The sequence below is a fragment of the Crocodylus siamensis genome, chromosome 5 (genome assembly GCF_052110815.1).
Source record: "Crocodylus siamensis isolate JL-2025a chromosome 5, ASM5211081v1, whole genome shotgun sequence".
Lineage (NCBI taxonomy): Eukaryota > Metazoa > Chordata > Crocodylia > Crocodylidae > Crocodylus > Crocodylus siamensis.
Genome location: NC_143399.1, coordinates 119584885 through 119606285, shown reverse-complemented (window position 1 = coordinate 119606285; position 21401 = coordinate 119584885). Strand labels below are relative to the sequence as shown.

At 42.8% G+C, this 21401-nt stretch overlaps 1 long non-coding RNA gene across 1 annotated transcript in view; it reads left to right on the top strand.

Moving 5' to 3' along the window:
• Window positions 1–6762: 6762 nt before the first annotated feature.
• LOC149864491 (uncharacterized) overlaps window positions 6763–21401 on the top strand; it is a 232166-nt gene continuing 217527 nt past the window's right edge. The window contains exon 1 of the long non-coding RNA XR_016442718.1: window positions 6763–6881. This is a non-coding gene — a long non-coding RNA (uncharacterized LOC149864491). The remainder of the gene's footprint in view (window positions 6882–21401) is intronic.

The following is a 21401-nucleotide window of genomic DNA, read 5'->3' as shown; positions in this document are numbered from 1 at the left end:
TCAGGTTCATTCATTCCCAATCTGTAACTGGGTTACATTTACTTATTGACAGTTTTTAAAACCCATAGGATCTGAAACCTCATAGCATTTATCTTGTGAATCTGTACAGAGATAAATAAATCCAGAGTCTCTGGAGTTTTGTTCCCCTTTATTTGTTTACAAGCGTACGATTGTGAAACATTACTAATGGGCTTGTATTAACAATAATGAATGGCAGCTGCTGGTAAGATGAGCAATATGCCTGTTCAAAGATTCCCTCACGAGTTGCATGTCATGGTTACAGCTATAAATTTAATGACCTTTTCAGAGATCAAACTTTTTCTTCATTAAAGGGATGTGTAGAATTTAACAGTGTAGATCATAATTGACCTGTTTGGGCAGACTCCAGTGCCTTACCAGATGCACTTTGTTATAAATGCATTGACTTCAGGGGTCTTATTTCTGATTTTTGCCAGTGTGGGAGAAGAATCTGGCCAATCTCACTGTTACAGGAATTCTGAATTGGCTTCTTTGTTCCTGCGAGTGGAGATAATGCAAAGGAGGAAAAATGGTATCTTCATAACATTGTCTTCTCTCATTCCTGGACCTTCCTCTCAAGCTCTGGGAGCTGTGAGGCACGCTAAGTTTGGAGGAATGGGGGCAGGGATGAAAAGACTTATTCTGTGTCATTCCCACCTGCACAGATGGACATGGTGGATGAGCACATATATAGTTTTTGTGCTACTTCATTTGGGGGCAGGGAGAGCTACTATAGAAGCTGCCATTTTATAGGAAGTAATGTATTTGAATTTATCTCAAATGAGGTATGAAGTTAATGCCTTGTGTTACATGTTGGCCATGAAAATGTGTCTCTCTATGGTTGCTGCTGACAGGTCTGTACCATGAACAGCATATGATTTTACTATAGTCGTATAAATCAAATGCATAATGGGAACACACAGTCCTGTTAGTTGGAAATGTTATGAGGAAGCCATTTAATTTAATATAAAAAAGATATTATCAGAAAGTGCAAACTAGCATTTGCAGGACCTAGTTTTGGTTAAGGTGGTTTGCTTTAAGCCACTTAAACCTAAACTGGGAGTGGCATGTGCAGGTATTTGCCACTTGTTGTGAGCAGCAAAGGCGGCACAAAGAAAGTAACTGAGAGGGGGAGGAGATGGCAGGTCTGTGGGTCAGGGCTTCGTGGGGAGAAGGGGTGGCCCAGTGGGACAGAGATAGTTGCAGGGCTAAATATAGCCTGATCTGGGCTGGGAGGGGTAGGAACAACACAGCTCTGGGGCTGTGGTGAGTGTCCGATCCTCGGGTTGTACTGTGAATGTGTACAAGCATTCATTTGGCCAAGATAACCCATCTTCAATTGGGTTAACTCAGGCCAATCTAAGTTAGTTCACTTCTGATGTGAGCTAAGTTTAGATCAGGTGTGTACCATTTTTAGGATGACCTAAACTCTGTGAACACCTGCACACCCAGGCATTCAGATTGCTTGTATGTACTCAAAGAGTACAGGTTGGTCTGCCAAAAAAAACAATTGACCGATTAGCAGTCTATTTACTTTTGCATTATTTGCAGACTACTAGATGTTTGGTACAGTGAAGAGCCAGAGGGTCTCAGCTGAACCACATTCTGGTCGATGGGAGTCTTTCCCATCGTTGTCTTCCCAAATCACTACTATTCTTACTAACTGCAGAAGCTGGCACAGCGTTGGATAAACCAGTTCCTCAAAGCAGGGACAATTCTAATTGCAAACAAGGTACAAATCAGGTGAATAAAGAAGGCTATAGTTATGTAGGACCTGGAAGAGCCTGAAAGACTTAATGTCATGCTCTGTGAGGGCATCTACATGTGCAGTTAATGTGCATGAATAAACTTCAGAGCTTATCACTCTGGAGTTATTTGATTCCCAGGCAAGCTGTTTGAATCTGCACCCAGGAATAAAAATACTCTGGAGTTTATTTGTGAGCAGCACATGGAGCCTGGTGGGAGCTGTGGAGCTGCTGGCTGAGGCACAACTTTGGAGTGTTAGACTATCTGTAAGCAAAGCAGTGGATACCTGGGTAAGCACTTGGCATAATGAGGATAGATAACCTCACAGGTATATCCTTGGTAAAGGTAAAATGACAGCACAGCACAATGTGATATATTCCCCTATAGCTGCTGGTGGTCATCATTATGTGCATATATTTCTAGCTCATCGCTCTTTCTTCCCCTCACTACTTTTTTTTTTCACCAGTAACATTGTCCAGACCATCTTTCCTTCTTGTGGGGCCTCACATTAGGGTATCATATTTTTTCCTATCTGGCAGTCTGTGGTTTGTCCGTCTCTGTATCACTTTAGTGTTTCTATTTTGGTACTGACTTATAACATCCCAGACATCAGAACAAGGGTTTCTATTAGAGAGATTGGGTCACAGACCAGCTTCCCTCCTATTTGAGATCATGCAGTCCACCCCGCCCATTCACATAGCATCCCTATGACAGTTACAGAAATTGTTTACATAGAAAAGTCATATTAGGAAAGTATTTTAATGGATTTTTATAGCTGTCCTTAGTTCAGTGAATATTCTGTCCTTTGTTTAATCTTTTCTTCCTCTCATGTATTCTTTGTTGCATAATGGGGAGCAAGGAGCTTCAGCACCTTTTCACCAAGCAGTGCTCTTTGAGTCACTAGAAACTACATCGTGGCCCGACAAGCAGTCTTGTTTTGAAGTATTGCAGAAGCTGACTAAAGGTATTATGGGGGAAGATTAGAAGTGCTAAGAGTTGTTGCAGTTTACCAGATAAGAGGTTCCTGCTAAAACTAACGTGCAGTATATCTAAAAGAAATAGGGTGGGGAAAGTGTGTGTGTGTGTGGGGGGGGGTAACTTTATTTTCAAAAGCTAGTTGGGATTGCTAGGTGACAGTTATGGTACCTTTCATATACTTACTAACAAAATCCATCACTTTAAAGTAGGTGGGGGAAGATGAAAGTCATATGATCTGCAAAACACGTCATTTGTCACAAATACAAAGGCATACAAATGACATGTAACACACAAACTTTTCCTCTGGTGCTTGGACTGCAGTTTGTATATATATATCTCTAATGCAGAGAATCAATAGGAAGGTGGCACACAGCAGCCTCACCTGGAGTCCTGGAGGCTTTGGGGAGCTGCAGCCACCGCGCTCCTCCAGCTGGGAGCCTGGCTGACAGCTAGAGTGTGGCTCCAGCTGGCCAGGCTCCAGTTTTGGGTGGTGCATGTGCTGCTGTGCTTTTTTTTGGTGTGAGTATTTTTGGCCTTGGAATCTCCCAGGGCTAAAAAACCTCCCACACTGCAAGGTAGCAGCGCGAGGAATGCCTGCATGTGTGATGTGTGGTGCCACAGATTGGTTTGCAGTGCCACATACCGCACATCCGTGCTTGTCTGGGCAGAGCCCCAGAGGTGTAAAAGGGTAGCTTTGGCACATGGGACAACACTTGCAGCTGGCAGAGACAGTGTAACCAGCTGCATCAGCAGTTATTTTTGTACCCTCTCCTACTCAAAAGCAGTGTCTGGGGTCGATACCTGGTTGCCTCTCCACGTGCCCCCCAACTATGGCTTCTTATGAAGTCAGCAGGGATACTCAGGGGTAAAGGGCACAGATGTCTGGGACCCAGTGACAACTGAAATCTTAGTATGATGCATGCCATTAGGCATTATCACAACTGCTGACTGCTCCCAGAATTTACTTCTAAGAAGAAAACTGAACTGTGAAGGAGCATTTCCCCAAGTGACTGTGAACATAGATCTGTTAGGCCTGGTTTGGGATGAGGTAACATAACTTGATTGACTCCTGGAGCTTTGTGACTGTTGGTGGGGAGTCAGGAAGAAAGTATGTCCAGAAAGGGGCAATACCTTCGTTCCTTCCTTAGGGCTCAGAGGAAAATCCCATGTTAAATATGTTTTCAATTTGATCGGAGCTGGTGGAAATTTTTTCCAGTGTCTTTGGGGAGTGAAGAGGTCAAAAATGGCCTTTCTGAACATAAGAAAAAAATCTTGATTTTTTTCTTCTTTTCAGTATTCTCATTGCTAACACAAATTAAAAATGGGGGAAAAAAATCTATATTCTAATTCTTCTTTTCTCCCCTTTAATTCTCCTGAACTTTCAATGGAAAAATAGAAAATAAATGAGAGGGAAATGTTGAAAAAACAAAGGGGAGACATAAAGTAACAAGCCAGAAATGTGAAAACCTGGAAAATATTCATAGAAAAAAAATTCAAATAAAGGAAAATTGTTTATTTTCAAAGCACAGCACATAGAACCAAAATAATGGTGAAATTTCATTTTCTCATGAGATGTCTTTTCTCAATTACCAGGTTTATAACTGTCATTATGTTCTTCCTCTATTTCAGTCTACTAATCTATATTTATGTACTCTTACACACATCATATCTATTTGGAATTATGGCGTCATAGGGTTTAAACCATTAAATTACAGAGGTTGTTATTTTCTCCTTCCACTCACCAGTTTAAATCTTTTTTAAAAATATATTTCCTCCCAAAATATGTTAAACATGTAACTAAATCTGCAATATTATTATCATGGAATTGCAATTATATAACTACTTTATCAGAAAACTCTCCTCTTAGTTGGTATTAATTGATCATTCTTACTTAGCAATGCACTTTTAAATGAAATAGTTGGCTACTGAAATCAAGATAGCAAAGATAATATATATAAATCCAAGGGTTAGAATTAATTTTTTTTTGGCTTGTAATAGAACATATCTTTTCTTGATAAGACAAATATCTTTTGTTCATCCTGTGGGCAGTTGAAGATTTATGGTGCCCTTGACTTTAATTTCCTTGCTTTTATGTGTTTGGATTTTGTAAATAATGATGAATTAGATAAGTATGATATTGTCACTTAGCAACCATAACTAATTTTTTAAACAGATTCTTGCAATAGAATTAAATTTGGAGCTTCGCTGGGAACCTGTACATAGTAATTTTGTCACAAATGTAGGCCTCACGTTCGTTTTGACCAGGATTCTCTCTATTTGGCACTGTAGTACTTCAAAGAAATACTATATACACACCCCACACTAAGAAATATTCCAGGTTTCCAATCTCTATAAAAAGACTATTGCACAAGTAAGTATGCTATAAATGAGTAGGTGTGTGTAAAAATATTATTTTATAGCTCCCAAAGGTTTGCAGTGTGCATCACCAAAGACAAAGAAAGAAACTGTCCTTCTGTCACAAAGCCTATCATTGCTATTTTACATCTAACATCATAGAAGTTTGTGGCAAACAGTGGGAAGAGAAGGGGATTACAGCCACATTTTCATATGATTGCACAATTTAGGCATGTGCACATGAAGGTGGTTTAGTATGGGGATTATTTTCTAATGTACTGTAAAAATAGGATTGGGAAAGTTAATGGCTGTTTTTGGTTTATTTCTTAATATGAGAACTGTGAAAGAAGGTGAGATGTTCAAAGTGATTTTAATGAGGGGAGTGTAGTGATTTGTTGGTTAGAGCTGACATTAAGTTGGAGTAACTTGTAGGAGAAATGAAAACAGAGGGAAGCTTACGTTGTATAGGTAGGAGCAAGTCCCTGGTGGGTTTTAGACTCTCCGCAAGTGCAGGACCGGGATTCTTAGCAGACTTGAATTATGCAGTGGCAGTGCAAGAAAACAGAACCTTGCCTACATTAGAATTGACTCCATCGGTGTAATTTCATCCACTGGTACATGGCCTCAATCTCCTGGTTTAGTCAAGGGAGATATGATTTCCACTGGTAAAGCTGACCTCTTTTTAAAATTTGTTTTCTCAGCCAGGGCAAGTCACTGCTTTTCTTATTGGTTGCAGGGGTTAGCATGGGATCAAAAGAAAAAATAACAGTGGCTGAAAGCAAGGGTAATTTCAAGTGCAAACAAGGCACAAATCATATAAATGTGGGAAGATAGTCATGGAAGACCTGACAAGGGGGCTTAATTTGATGCCATGGACACGTGGGAGCTAGCAAAGTTCATGAGATTGTGAAGGGGCTCATACTAGTGAATATTTTCTAATGTATTTAGAGGTTCATTCCAGGCCAGCATAGATACCCTGGAGACCTACCTTGGACCTACCTTGGGTGTTTTTACAAGTGCTCCAGGGGTGGTGGTGGGGGAGAAGGGGCTTTAATTAGAAAGGCTCTGAGAGCCACTCTAATTAAAGTGCTGCAGTATCAGCATCCCCGCACATCAAAATAGTGTCAGGGGCACTTTAACTAAGGCTTATCAAATGAGCTTTAGTTAAAGAACACCTGCCACCATTTTGAAATATGGGGTTGCTGATGCACAAGATATGGAAGCTGACTGGAGCACGCTAACTAGCAAGCTCCAGCAGACTCAATTAATTGAGTCTGCTCTGATGCATTGTAATTACAGCACATTGGAGAAGCCTTCTGGCACGTTTGGAGGCACCCATGGAGACCATTGTCACTTGCGATCCTTCCAATCAAGGGAAGTGGCCTGGGTAGGAGCAGGTGCAACCTGCAGATCAATACCTGGCTATGGCTGCTTCCACCATAACATGCATCAAATGGACCAAGTGCCACTTGTGAATGTGATGCCATCTCACAGACTGCAAGCTGCATAGTTACAGAATGTCCTATCGTCCATTGCCCTGGAAATCTCAATGTCCTTGACAATCCATCTCGATCCTGGCTCAGCTCTGTCCAATGTGAAATATGACTCCAGTGCAATGTTTTTATGATATGAAAAAAAATACCCTTCAAAAAAATACCGTTTGCACAGGTGGTGTCACCAGGAGGGCTTTGGCTTCTTCGACCATGTGATATTCCTCTAAGAAGAAGGACTGCTGGGAAGAGATGGGATCCACCTGGCAAAGAGAGGGAAGATGATCTTTGCAGGTAAGCAGTACAGTTTGGGGAGGAGGTAAGCAGCCCTCAGTGGTGAAAGAATAGGCTAGAGACTATTTAGAAAAGCTGGATGTTTACAAGTCCATGGGGTCAGATGGGATATAACCGAGGGTGCTGAGGGAGTTGGCTGATGTGACTGCAGAGCCACTGGCCATCATCTTTCAAAACTCATGGTGATCAGGAGAGCTCCCAGATGATTGGAAAAGGGCAGACATGGTGCCCATATTTAAGAAAGGGAAAAAGGAGGATTCAGGGAACTACAGACCAGTCAGTCTCACCTCAGTCCCTGAAGAAATCATGGAGATCTTCAAGGAATCCATTTCTAGGGACTTGGAGGAGAAGAAGGTGATTGGGAACAGTCAGCATGGTTTCACCTGATTCATTTTGTGACGAAGTGACTGCCTCTGTGGATGCAGGGAGACCAGTGGATGTGGTATACATTGATTTTAGCAAGGCTTTTGATATTGTCTCCTACAACATTCTCTCAGGCAGGCTAAGGAAGGGTGGATGAATGGACTGTAAGGTGGATAGAAAACTGGCTGGATCCTCAGGCTCAGAGGGTAGTAATCAATGGCTTGATATCTAGTTGGCAGCTGGTATCAAGTGGAGTGCCCCAGGGGTCAGTCCTGGGCCTGGTTTTGTTCAATGTCTTCGTCAACAACCTGGAAGGACAAGTACAAAGTCCTGCACTTAGGGTGGAACAATCCCATGCACCACTACAGGCTGGGGGCTGACTGGCTGGGCAGCAGCTCTGCAGAAAAGGACCTGGAGGTTACAGTGGACGATAAGCTGAATATGAGCCAGCAGTGTGCCCTTGTTGCCAAAAAGGCTAATAGCATATCGAGTTGCACTGGTAGGTGTGTTGCCAATAGGCCAAGGGAAGTGATTATTCCCTTCTATTCAGTACTGGCGAGGCCATATCTGGAGTTCTGTATTCAGTTTTGGGCCCCCTGCTACAGAAATGATGGTGCCAAGTGGAGAGATTCCAATGGAAGGCAACAAAAATGGTGAAGGGGCTGGGGCTCATGACTTATAAGGGCAGTCTGAGGGAACTGGGTTTATTTAGCCTAGAGAAGAGAAGACTGAGATGGGATTTAATTGCAGCCTTCAACTACCTGAAGTGGGGTTCAAAAGAGGATGGAGCTAGACTCTTCAGTGGTGGCAGATGACAGAACAAGGAGAAATGGCCTCAAGTTCCAGTAAGGGAAGTTTAGGTTAGATATTAGGAAGAATTTTCTCACTAGGAGGGTATTAAAACACTGGAACAGGTTACCCAGAAGGGTGGTGGAAGCTCCATCGTTGGAGGTTTCAAGACCCAGCTAGACAAACCTTTGGCTGGGATGATCCAGACAAAATCTTAAAAACTTCCAAGGATGGAGATTCCACAACCTCCTTGGGTAGCTTGTTCCAGTGTTTTACTATCCTCCTAGTGAGAGAGATTTTCCTAATATCTAACCTAAACTTCCCTAGCTGCAACTTGAGACCATCGCTCCTTGTTCTGTCATCTGCTACCACTGGAAACTATGCAGCTCCATTCTCTTTGGAACTGTCCTTCAGGTAGTTGAAGGCTGGTATTAAATCCCCCCTTTTCATAGACTTCATAGATTTCATAGATATTAGGGCTGGAAGGGACCTCGGGAGATCATCGAGTCCAGCCCCCTGCCCAAAGGGCAGGAAGTCAGCTGGGGTCATAGGATCCCAGCAAGATAAGCATCCAATTTACTCTTGAAGGTGTTCAATGTAGGTGCTTGAACCACCTCCGCTGGCAGACTGTTCCAGACCTTGGGGGCTCGGACAGTAAAGAAATTCTTCCTTATGTCCAGCCTGAAACGGTCTTGCAGGAGTTTGTGACCGTTCGACCTAGTCATCCCTTGGGGCGCTCTGGTGAACAAACGTTCCCCCAGATCCTGGTGGTCACCCCTGATAAACTTATAGGTGGCCATCAGATCACCCCTGAGCCTGCGCTTTTCCAGGCTAAAGAGTCCCATGGCTCCCAGCCTGTCATCGTAAGATCTGTTTTCCTGACCTCTGATCATGTGCGTGGCTCTACTCTGGACTCTCTCAAGCTTCTCCACATCCTTTTTGAATTGTGGAGCCCAAAACTGGACACAGTACTCCAGCTGCGGCCTCACCAAGGCCGAGTACAAGGGGAGAATGACGTCCCGGGATTTGCTCGAGAAGCATCTATGGATGCAAGTCAGCGTTTTGGTCGCTTTACTAGCCGCAGCATCGCATTGGAGGCTCATGTTCATCTTGTGGTCAATGATGACCCCCTAACTGTAGTTTGCTCTTTTTTTGACATTCAGCAGGCCTCTGCCAGTAACCATGCTGAACTGTGCTTTGGGTTCCAGAGCAACCAGAATATATCAGTGTTTGTTTCGTTTTGTGGTGGTGTTTTTGGGCAGGGGGAGGGAGTGGACATTTTTTCTTTGAGAAACATTTTCCAGGGTCATTTCATGGCCTTTCTCCATTCTGGAACTGAAATGCAATGAGAATTTAAACTATAACCTTAATCTGTTCCTGTACATGGGTCCATTAAGTATGCATCAACTTACTGGAAAACTTAACCAAACAAAAAACAAAAATGAATCACAAAAAATGAGAGTTTCACATTCTCTGCCCCTTCTTGTGTATAAGGCTAAGTGCAGACAGCCAAAAAGCCTGAGGCTGAACTGGTTCAATCTTTGCCGGTTAGTCTAAGCTGCATAGACTGAACTGATAAGCAAGTGAACAGATATTCACTTTTGATTCCAGAAAGGCAACCACATGCCTGCAGTAGCCCAGGCCAGAAGTTGGGGAGGGGGGTGACACTAGAGCAGAGGTAGGTAACGTTTCTTGGCCAGAGCGCCGAAAAAACCACAATGTCTACCTTGGAAAGTGCTGGAGTGCCAGCATGCTACAAAAACAAAACTGGGGTGGAGGGGGTACATGGCAGGATGCACTGCATATTTAATACAATTAATAATCATTAACATTGCTTTTTTCTTTCTTCCTTTTTTTTTTGTTACAGTAAATACCAGGCTTTCTAAAAATTTAAAACTTGTTGACAATAAATAAAACTTCATGAAGGGAGGAATAGGCTGCAATTGGACCTAGACAGGTTACAGGGGTGGGCAGATGAGAATAGGATGGGTTTCAATACTGACAAGTGCAGGGTACTGCACCTGTGGGGGAAGAACCAGCACCATACCTACAGGCTGGGGAACTCCCTTCTCGTCAGTGCAGAGGCAGAAAAGGATCTTGGAGTCATCATTGATGCCAAGATGAACATGGGCCGATAGTGTGGGGACGCGATCAGTAAGGCCAACCACACCTTGGCATGCATCCACAGATGCATCTCGAGCAGGGCCAACGAGGTGATCCTCCCCCTCTATGCGGCACTGGTCAGGTCACAGTTGGAGTATTGCGTCCAGTGCTGGGCACCGCACTTCAAGAGGGATGTGGACAACATGGAGAGGGTCCAGAGGAGGGCCACTCGGATGATCAGGGGGCATCAGGGCAGGCCCTACGAGGAGAGGCTATGGGACCTGAACCTGTTCAGCCTCCACAAGAGAAGGCTGAGGGGGGATGTAGTTGCCTGTTACAAACTAGTCCGAGGGGACCAGCAGGCGTTGGGGGAGTCCCTGTTCCCCCGAGCACTGCCAGGAGTGACTAGAAATAACGGTCACAAGCTGGCAGAGGGTAGATTCAGATTAGACATCAGGAGGCGCTACTTCACTGTCAGGGTGGCTAGGATCTGGAACCAACTTCCAAGCGAAGTGGTGCTGGCTCCTACCCTGGGGGTCTTTAAGAGGAGGTTAGATGAACAACTTGCTGGGGTAATTTGACCCCAGTACTCTTTCCTGCCATGGCAGGGGGTCAGACTTGATGATCTGATCAGGTCCCTTCCGACCATACAAACTATGAAATTATGAAACTGCCTTGTACTTGTGATTTTTTTTTTCTTGTTAATCATGTTGTGATGAGAGAGGAGCAGGGAGCATCAGGCAGCAGGGGAGTCACTGCAGGCAGGCTGGCTTGGCCAGGCCCCTGGGAAGGATGCAGCTGGAGGAGAGCTGGGGTCAGGCAGGGAGTGGGGACTGCCCCAGGGCTCCACAGACTCGAGCCACAGTGGGGAGCTCAGCAGCACCGGAGGCGGGGCTCAGCCAGCCCGCACAGCTCCGTGGGGATGGGGCACAGCCACCCTGCCCATGAAGGGATGCCGCCTGGCTGGGGCAGGACGTCAGGCTCAGAGAACTCCCTGCTTGGTCTCTGTGCCAGCCGGGTACATTACGAGTAGGAGCTGCGGCTTCAGGCTGTTTTCCAGGCTCTGGAAACAGCTGTCACAGCCAGTGCTCAGGTCCAAGCCAGCTGGGAGCCTGCACTGCAGCAGGTCCGTGCAGTGCCTGCCCCAGCCCTTGCCCCTTCAGGGGAGCTGTGGGTGGGCAAGGCTGGTACCTAGGCAGGCTAAGGCAACCGCAGTGGCTGTTCCCAGGCTCCAGGGGGCTCCTGCGGCCAGGCCTCTGCGCTGGAGATGGCTCTGTCCTGTCTGCACTGTACGCAGCATGCAGGGAGACTGATCCCAGACAGGGAAGCCCCCCGAGCCTGGAGTCCTGCCCCAGCTAGGCAGCATCTGCACATGTGCAGGTGGCTGCAGCCCATCCTTGAAGAGCTGTGCGGGCTGGGCCAGGCCCCACCATGGGTGCCAGTGGGTACCCCATCTGCCCACTCACCACAGCTTGAACCCACAGAGCCCCAGGGCAGCCCCCACTTCCCACCCAGGCCCTGCCTTCCTAAGGGCCCTACTGGGCTGGCTTGCCCGCAGCGCCTCCCCCACACTGCCCAGACCCTGTCCTGATCGCCTGGCTCCAGCACTTGGCACCTCCGTGCTGCCCTGGGTGGGACAGAGTGTCTGCCTGCCTGGGCAGCTCCCTCCAGGGGCCAGCCAGGCTAGAAGGTGCAGCCTGGGAGCAAGGGGTGGGGGCAGTAGAGCACAGACAGCCACCCTGCCTGTATTCTTCTGGCTCCGCCCCGGGGCCTGCTGCAGTGATGGGACTTATGGCTGCACAGCTCAGAGCAGCAACTTAAAAAATTAAAATAAAATAAACTATTTCTTTGTGTGCCTCCTGGCGTGCTGGGAAAAATGTCTCTGTGTGCCACTAATGGCACGCGTGCCAGGGGTTGCTGATCCCTTCACTAGAGAATGCCTACCTGCTTGCCTGGAGCAGACAGCTTGAGCCAAGGCTAGCCTGCCCACTCTGCAAGTAGGGGACTTGTAGGGGGTGGCGGGGCACAAAAGCATCCTGGGATGCTGGGGGACTATGAGTTAACTGGAACCTGGAGGGGATCTGGGACAGGAGGTCAATACATTGATTTAACTTGAATCAGTTAAGTCTGATGCTACATCCATCTGGACTTATCTTAAACTTCTTTCAGCCATTTTGAAAACGGTTTATGTGCATTGAATTTCTGTTGTGTTACAGATTTCAACTGGTTTCCAATCACTTATACTGGTTTATGTGTAATTTTTGTCTCTAGCCTAAATGTTCGTTGTAGTTCTGTTAGTTACTCCATGTAACTATACATAATGTTTTATTTATTTTATACCACCCCTAGTACTATAGTGTCTGATTGCCTGTCAAAGCTGTTCAGATCAAATGTACTCCAGGGTAACTTCAGGTTGGAAGGACTCCAGCAAAAGAAATCAATAAAGCCTATATTAAATTAATATTAAAGTTCTGGCTAAATGACCTAGCAAATAATTGAAAGTTAGGCTGAGCCATGGCTACATTAAGAGTTCACGAAGACAGAGAGCCACAAGGCAAAAAAATCCAACAAAAAATTACTGTGATTTGAAGCAAATCAGCTTGCAGCATGAGAGCTGAAAAATTTTGTAGGAAAACTTCCTTGGTTAGGACAGACTTACCTCAGTTCATGGCGATCTACTGTGTAACTGCAGAGTTTTTTATGCCTTTTTTGTTTGTTTGTTTGTTGTTGTTGTTGTTGTTTTTTGCTTTGAGGTTTTTTTGAGATGTCCTAAGGCTATTCACATACACTCCTGCATTAATTCCCCACTCCTTCACTTAGCAAATACTGTGGGCAGTAGAATATCATGCAGTGTTCTGGGGCCTTTTCAGCATAGGAACTAGTGTAGACATAACAGTGATTTAAGGCTAATATATTATTATATAAGATTGTGTAGTTTTACCAGCAACACAGGCGCTAGTGGCTTTAAATCAGCTCTTTATAAAGAAGGTTAGCAAAGGTTATATTGTCCATGGTATCTATGATCTTGTTTTTCTCTTCATGCTAACTAGTATCTCTTTTCCCCAAGCTATCTTTCCTGTATCAATCTCCTCATGCAGCAGTTTATCGTTTCTGAGCCCTGTTGTGTCTATCATGCTTTGATGCATGGTCACTGCACTGAACTTCCCTTTTAAGGAAACCCATGTCAAGGGTGCATCTAAACATGCATTGTGCCACTGTAGGCAGACTGCAGTGAATAAAGCAGAGCCAACTGAATGTAAAGAAGGGTCCCATTGAAGGCAATCAGGGCTCTTTTCCCCAACCCTTGATCATGCTTATTTAGTCTAGTAGAATATAAAAGCATATGCACAGACAAACTGGCGTCCTATTGCATTCCTCCAGGGTAAATAATTTATCAGGTCTGATGCTGATTAAGTGTAAATGGCAAAAGAGTGTCAGGAGTCCAGGTGACACAGAGGAACTTGTTGCCTTTCCCCTCCATGGAGTGTGGGTCACATATCAATCTGTAAGTCCTCTTTGGAGGACTACTTAAGAGGCTTCTTATTTGGGAACAAAGATCTTTTTGGGGGGGAAAACATGCCTTCTGTCTACCTGCAGTATCAAAGTACTTAGAGCGTTAGAGTACATTCTTTAGGAGATAATTACAGTATGTGGAATCCTTTTCAGCCAATCAGATTATCAATTTTTCCCAAATCACTTTATAAATCCTGCTCTTTCTTTTTACTTTATAAAGTTAATTCAGGATGGTATTATGTATTTTTTTTGTATCTGCTATAGATAACTCCAAGTATCTCTCTGATATAACTAAAAAATTTAAGAGTTAGCCAGGAATGCATTTGGTCTAACAAGTCTGTTGATATTTGGATATCATGATAGTAAGTGCCTTAGAAATATCTGAGTGAAAACTCTAGTGCTCAGATTCTGAAAGGAATTCCTTTGTTCAGCGTATGAAGGCCTATGTCTTATTTTTTAAAAAATGTCATAGGCACTGGGAATTAGAAGACTTGGTACCTTTTAGGATCTGAGCCTTAGGATCCTACCTTCTATTGAATATGCATAAACAGTACCTAAGTTTCTACTATGAAATTCCTTTGGAAACCCCCAGTTTTCTATGAGTGGGTATATACAAACCTGCCAAAGTCCTGACATCAACACAGGTAGAGAGAGTCATTCAAGTATCAGGTCACTGTTCCTGATACTTTATTGTCTAAATCAGTGATGCTCAAACTTTTTAGACTCCAGGCACAACTCAGAAAATGCCAGCTCTTACCTTTCACTCATTTCTTGATTATGGAAGAATTAAATAGATCTTATTTTCTGTTGCAGAGACCTCAGAAAGACCACAACAGGTCAGAATTTTTTTGACACTATGGATTCCTATTTGAGATCTCTGCATGAACTTGTGTAGTTGTTTGCACGCACAACAGTTCTGTTATTGCAGAGCATCCCGTATCACCCTTAAAAGGAACTCACTCACCCCTGGTGGAGAATCGCTTGTCTAGGTATAGCAGCAGATGCATCTTTTTAATTTTAAATAAAAACAGTAGAATGATTGGACTATTCTCCTCCCTGGAAGGGTGAATTAGGAGTTAGGACAAAGGAGGTTCTGAAGGGAAATCCAAGGAACAACTTCACTCATGAAAAATTGTTAGGTTGAAGTTCATGTTCTATTATGTAACTATCAATACATCCATTAGAATTCAGCCTACACATACTATAGTCAGAACTTCAGAGGAGAGTAGCTCTCCTTTGTATTTTGTGGATACTCCAGGTGCTGTATGTAAAACTAGTAGTCAGAGTTAAGCCACATTTCCTTTCCTCAAGCTATCCCACCCGCATGTGGGTCACAGGCAGAATCATTCCACATTAGTGAAGCGTCATCCTTGTACTGGAGTGATCCTCCCAACACCAGAAAGATGCAATGACTTGAGATCCAGAATTTACTGGCAGAGTGGCACAAAGTGAATGCATTATGACAGAAATCTGGCCCCCCTTCTTCTTTGTTTTTTTTTTTTAGTAAAAAAAAGCTTAACTTAGGCAGCAGCTGTTGGGGCCACCAGAGAAGAACTGATACAGTGCATTGCTCCATATTGGCTCAGTCCCATTTTTGCATACCACCAAAAATTAGTCATGTGGTCAACATGCATTTTGGAGCACAAAGGCTCCCCTCTCAGTTCATTTCATATGTTTCCCATCTAGTCCAGTGTGATGAGAAGGCGGAACTGAGAAGAATATGCACTAATAACTGCTAGATTGGAGGAAAAGTTGTTTTTAAACAGTAAGATGTTTGGACTAAAGCAAAATTGAGTCTGGAAGCTAATTAAAAACGTAAACCGCTTTGTTTAGTCAAAGGTTATTTCAAACCATTCGGGCAAGATGATGTGTAGCCAATCCAAAACTGAAATATAAATAAGCCTAAATCCACTAAATTGTCCTAGGATTTCACAATAAATAGCTTCAAATTGTATCTATTTTATTTCTTTTGTATTAAATTGTATTGGCTGAGTAAACCTTCCCTCTGAAAAAGCAAGAGAGAAATGGAAAGACTTCCCAGCAATCGCAAAGTAAGGACTTTTACCTGCAAGACACTGAAAAGTTAAATTGGAGAAGACATAATAGTTTCCCAAAGGAAACTAGGAAGGAATATCCTAACTTAGTAGCACAGTAAACTCTAGCCACCAAAGTGACAGTGACTCTTCTGCTAAGCAATAACAACTATGATCTCATAGGGATAACGGAGACCTGGTGAGATTCCACCTAGGAATGGACCACAGGTATAGATGTCTATACCTTGTACAGAAGGGACCATGTTGGGATGAAAGGCAGGAGGGTAGATCTCTATGTCAAGGAGCAGTACAGTTCCCTAATAGCTGACATTGGCACCCAAGAAGGGTGACTCGAAACCCTCTGGGTTAGGATACAAGAAGAACGGGAAGGGGACATTACTTTAGGAGTCTATTACAGACCTTACCAGGAGGAAAAACCTGACCACAAATTCTCTAGGGAACTAACAGAGGCATGCTGTCAGTGCATGACTGTCATGGAATGCTGCAGCCGGCAAAGCAAATAAAACCCTGGCTTGCATCTACCAATATATCTCAAGCAAGACCCAAGATGCTATCATCCTGCTTTATTTGGTCTTGGTAGCTGGAGTACTGCATCCAGTTCTGGGCTCTGCACTTTAGGAAGGATGTGCAGAAGCTTAAAAGAGTCCAGAGGAGAGCCATGCACATGATCAGAGGTCAAGAGAGCAGGCCTTATGAGGACAGGCTGAGAGGCATAGGACTCTTCAGCGTGGAAAAGTGTAGGCTGAGGGGTGGCAGCTTATAAGTACATCAAGGGTGTGGATCAGGGACTGAGAGAACGTTTGTTCACCAGACCAGCCCAAGGGATGACAAGGTCCAACCGTCACAAACTGTTGGAAGACTGTTTTAGACTGGACATAAGGAAAGACTTCTTTACTGTCCGAGTCTCCAGAGGCTGGAATAGACCCCCCCAGAAGTGATGCAAGCACTTACCATGGACACATTCAAGAAGCATTTGGATGATTATCTTTCTGGGGTCATTTGACCCCAGCTGACTGCCTGCCCTTTGGGCAGGGGGCTGGACCCGATGATCTCACAAGGTCCATTCCAGCCTTAATGTCTATGAAATCTATGATTTTAGGGCTTTAATTCAATCATTATTTAAGATTCTTGATACATGATTGTAAAGTTTTTTGGGTTTTTTTGCAAATATTATGGCTTGCTGAAAGGCTAATAATACCTAAAATTTAAGGATAAAACAGTAGAGAAAAAAATAAGTCTTCTCTTTATATAAATTGGTGCAGTAAATTATACTCTCAAAACTTCTAAAAATTCTACAAGAAAGATCTAATTTTCCTTGGTTATATTACAAAATATCATTCATTCAAGGTTATTTAGAGGATACTACTGCCATATCAGTGGTACATGTTTTCATGACAGGATGAATAAAAGAATGGTATTTCACAGTAGTTGCGAAGAGAGTGTAAAGCCCTCTTGGAAACAATACAAGGAAAGTTGTACGAGAGTCAGTTTTCTTTAGAAACTTTTTAGTAGTACTACACAGTACACTATCTAGTATATGTTCAACCATATGAGTAACAATTATTTTGAATGTTCATTTAGTTGGTCAGAGAGAGGCTAGCAGTAGTAACATTTTCAAAAGGAGGTGGCATTCTTCACCACCTGCTATGAACTATTGTGTATTGTTCCTGAGCACTGTTGGTACCTGACTGTGCAAAGTTTTAAGTGTCCAACCTTTAAATGCCTGAAGCATAAAATTAGAAAGTGATACAAAAAACATTCTGAATCTTAAGGGATGTATTTTTTAGAGGTACATCCCCTAAGAAAGCCGATGATCTACAGAACAGGGCTTTGTTGACCTCGCTATCTGAGAGAGGAAATGTTTGGGAAAAAATCATAAAGACCAGGGAAAACCTTGTATCATTTCAATATGACCAGAAAATATTGGCCTTTTAGGTGAAGGAATTTCCTTTCATTCACTTATACTAATGACAGATATCTACTAGTAGAAACACAAGACTTTTTAATAAAATGAAATTGACTGGTGTTACATTGACTGGTCTCTGGTATTTAAAGAAGACTGGACATCCTGGGGAGGCATTGTATTAGAAAGATTTGCTCCTTGTTTCCTAACTTGTTTAGGACTTGCCCTGTACAGCAGTTTCCTCTGTGAATATATTACATAGCAGTCGTAGGTGCTTTAGAATGATATACCAAGATAGGTCTTTTCGTCATTTAAAGCAATGAGGGAAACTCTGTTTCCAAAGTTTCTAGAAGCCACAAGTGAAAGTGGAGTGTCAGTAAAAGGTTTACCTTGTTATAGTATGAGAAAAAAAACCCATACCTAACAAAAATGTTTTTCCCCAAGAATTCCATCAGTTATGGTGTTTTGATAACATGAGAAAAAGTGTCTTACTCTATCTCGGATGGTGGCTGTTAAGCTAGAGTGCCTGAGAGTCCCTGGATTCATCAGGATAGGTCCTCACTTGTCACTGAGACATCATAGTTCCAGTAGGTTCAGTGTATTGACCCTGTCTTACAGCAGTTGGATCATCTGGGTTGTGGTTGCTCTTATGTACAGGGCCATCTGCAGACCTCACATCAACTATTTTCAGATGTAGAAAAATGAGATTTATCAAACACAGTGTGTTTTGTTATTTTCCAATCTGTGTATATTCTTTGCTTCTTGTGTACTTTATCCTGCCCACTGGATATATTCAGAAACACTTGTGCAAGGACCACTTTTATCTCAGGTTTATAATCATTATCATCATAATAATTATAAATATAAACTTTTTATGCCAGGAATACACCAAATCTTTTACATAATCTAAATATTTTCATAAGAAAAAACACATCTGGAAATCCCGTGGCAAAGATCTAGACTCCTCTACAGATTCCTACAAGTACTTATTATTTTGAAACTTTTGTACAAAAAGTACAATTGTCACACACATTGCAAAAAGCAAAAGCTAGGAAAAAATGAATGATTCATGCTATGTATGTCAGTGTCAAGTCCTTGTAAAACTGTAGTGGAGGAGGGGACCAGTGATGGTGAAACTGTTTACTCACTACCAAGTAGTCCTTCAAGACCAAAAATCAACCAAAGTTGTTTTTCAAGCTAGTTTGTCAGCTTGCAGAGTATTACAGATGAAGTAAAGCATTTGACAGTGACAGACTGTTTTGCAGGGTCCTTTATCACTACTTATCACTTATGCATGACTATAAAAAAGGCTCCTCTTCCAACCCTAGAACATTTTGAGTAGCACATGCCTGGAAGTGAAGAAGGAAGATAATCTCTCAGGGGTAGTTTAACTTCTGTCATGTTTTCACAACATCTGTGTTTGTTATCATCTCAGTTTTGCTCTCTGCAAACATGGTAATGCTCGTAGTAAACAGAAGTGACAACCAGAGGAAGGACAAATAAGCAATTTTGAGAGCTGGCATTAGTATTCTTAGCTTCTTGACTTTACTGATGACATAATTGCTGTCACCACAGTCCATTGGTGCAAAAGCTGGAAGGGAGCTGGCAGAAATACAAATTTTTCAGTGACTTGACTGGTAGAGTCATTTATTTAACTGTCCTTCTGAGCAATGTAAGGACTTATATATGCTCCCCACAGAGCAAATACTGTATATCCTCCCTATAAAATATGATGAAGTACAGACCTTTTTGAACACATTAGCAACCATATTCAAAACAAAAGAGCTATAATTTTTCAGTTACTGTGCAAGACCTTTACTTTTTGTCTGTTACTTATTCAAAGTGTAAAACTTCTGATAGAGTAACCCTTCATGTGATGACATATTATCAATACTGTCATTTTGGGGGTGGAATTTTCCTATGACTTGTGTTTGGTTTTGCCTTTTCATTGGTTTGAGAACCAAGCAGACAAAAGGTCCTATGAACTAGGAACTAGTATGGGTGGATTTTGAATTAACTACACAGGAAAAACATTTTTTACTTGACTATTTTGACTTTTTAGGTATTAAATGGTTCTAACGAGGCTCAAATAAGATATCTACAATGTTTTTGACAGACGGAGCTAGAAGACTGTGTTTGTTGTAGTTGCCCAAGCATAGATTTTTTAAAATCAGGGTGATCATGGCTACATAGTTGACTGGTCAGAAGCATCTGCATGGTAAAAATGGTAAGCAGCAGTGACTTACCATCTCCTACATGCACAAAATAAGAGGAGAATACAATGGCCTCACCTGATCTAAGGTACTGGATTCTGTCATCTGCAAAAAGGGTGAAATATATTTAACTGAACCTGTAGGAATGGCTGGGAAGCACAATATTCATGTTCAGTGTTCACCCTTTTTTCCAGAGGAAGTAGATTAGCTTGAAGGATACTAAAAGAAAAAGAGCAAATGGTTCCTTTGTTGCATTGTACCAGAATTCATATCTGCTCCAAAAGTCCAGTGGTGTTATCTGCAAGACACATTTTGTTGTAGGTTCTGCTTAGTCAATGAGCCCATTGTAACAATTGTATGAGCACAGTTATTAGGTTGGTTTTAATAAAGCAGGGGTGTGTGTGTGTTTGATGAAGTTTCATGTGATGTGCTTAGAAAGTTCTTTGAGTGCATAGCATGTGAAACCATTCTATCTCAGAGGCATTACTCACAAGAGAACCTGTGCCCTCTGACTTGAGCTTGAAAGGCTGGGCAGCTTTTAGACTGCAGAGACTCCAGAAAACAGGGGAACTATTGCCTCATTCCACGAAAAGCTGTAGAGAATGTATATAATTTTTATATCCCTTTGAGCATTAAACTGTCTCACATGTGCAAGTGCTGAACAGACTCAATATTGATGCATCTGGAAAAGTAGTTTGACAATGGCCTATATAAAAAGGCTCATAATTTGATGTAGAAATAAGTCATAGTGACAGGTGGCCAGATAACTGAAGTCCCTCCCTGCCATAGCCCATGGAGAGAGTGGCTTGCACATTGAAATAGCTGAAGTTTCAACAGGAAGTCTTATAACTCCCAGCCAGGAGATCTTTTGATCCTCCAAGTGAGCTAGAGGGATACCTACAACTGACTGGGCCAGTAAGAGTTGCGGTGAGCTTCTCTCAGCTGGATGTTACACTTCCATTCAGCACTTCATAGTATGTAATGTTTTATTTCCTTTGTCAATGCTGTAGTTGGGGGATGATTCCTAGTCTCCTTGCCAGTTGTTGTAATCACCAAATAGTAGCCAGATATTGAGAGCCAAGCTAAATATCTGAGCAGACAGGTCCAGCTCCATTGGGTTCAATGGTGTTGCACCTGCTTGTGCCATCTCATTGAATAGATTCAGCTAATTAATGGAGTTCCTCACAGACAGGCATCTCTCTCCCTGTCTGTCTGTGTCTCTCTTTACAGTATTTCAGTGTTATTCAAAGGAATGCATCTTGCAAGGCAGGAAATCCCCTGTAGGAGATGGGGAATTTTAAAGGGCCTGAGGTCCTTTTTTCCTGGCATAAATCACTGAGAGTTGCTCACATCCTGTAAGGGAAAAAATAAGGCTACTGGAGAGAAATCTTGCACTTGTTGAAGTCAGTTTTGCTATTTTTTGTCAGTGTAGCCAGATTTTCATCCTTGGACTTTAAGTAACTGTAACCAAAATGTGAACTCTTAAGTTTGTTCATGGTCAGGATAATCAATTACCTGTAAAGGACACTGGATCTCTCTGTTCATGTGGAGCAACTTGAGATAAATTCTGTAGTACATTTTT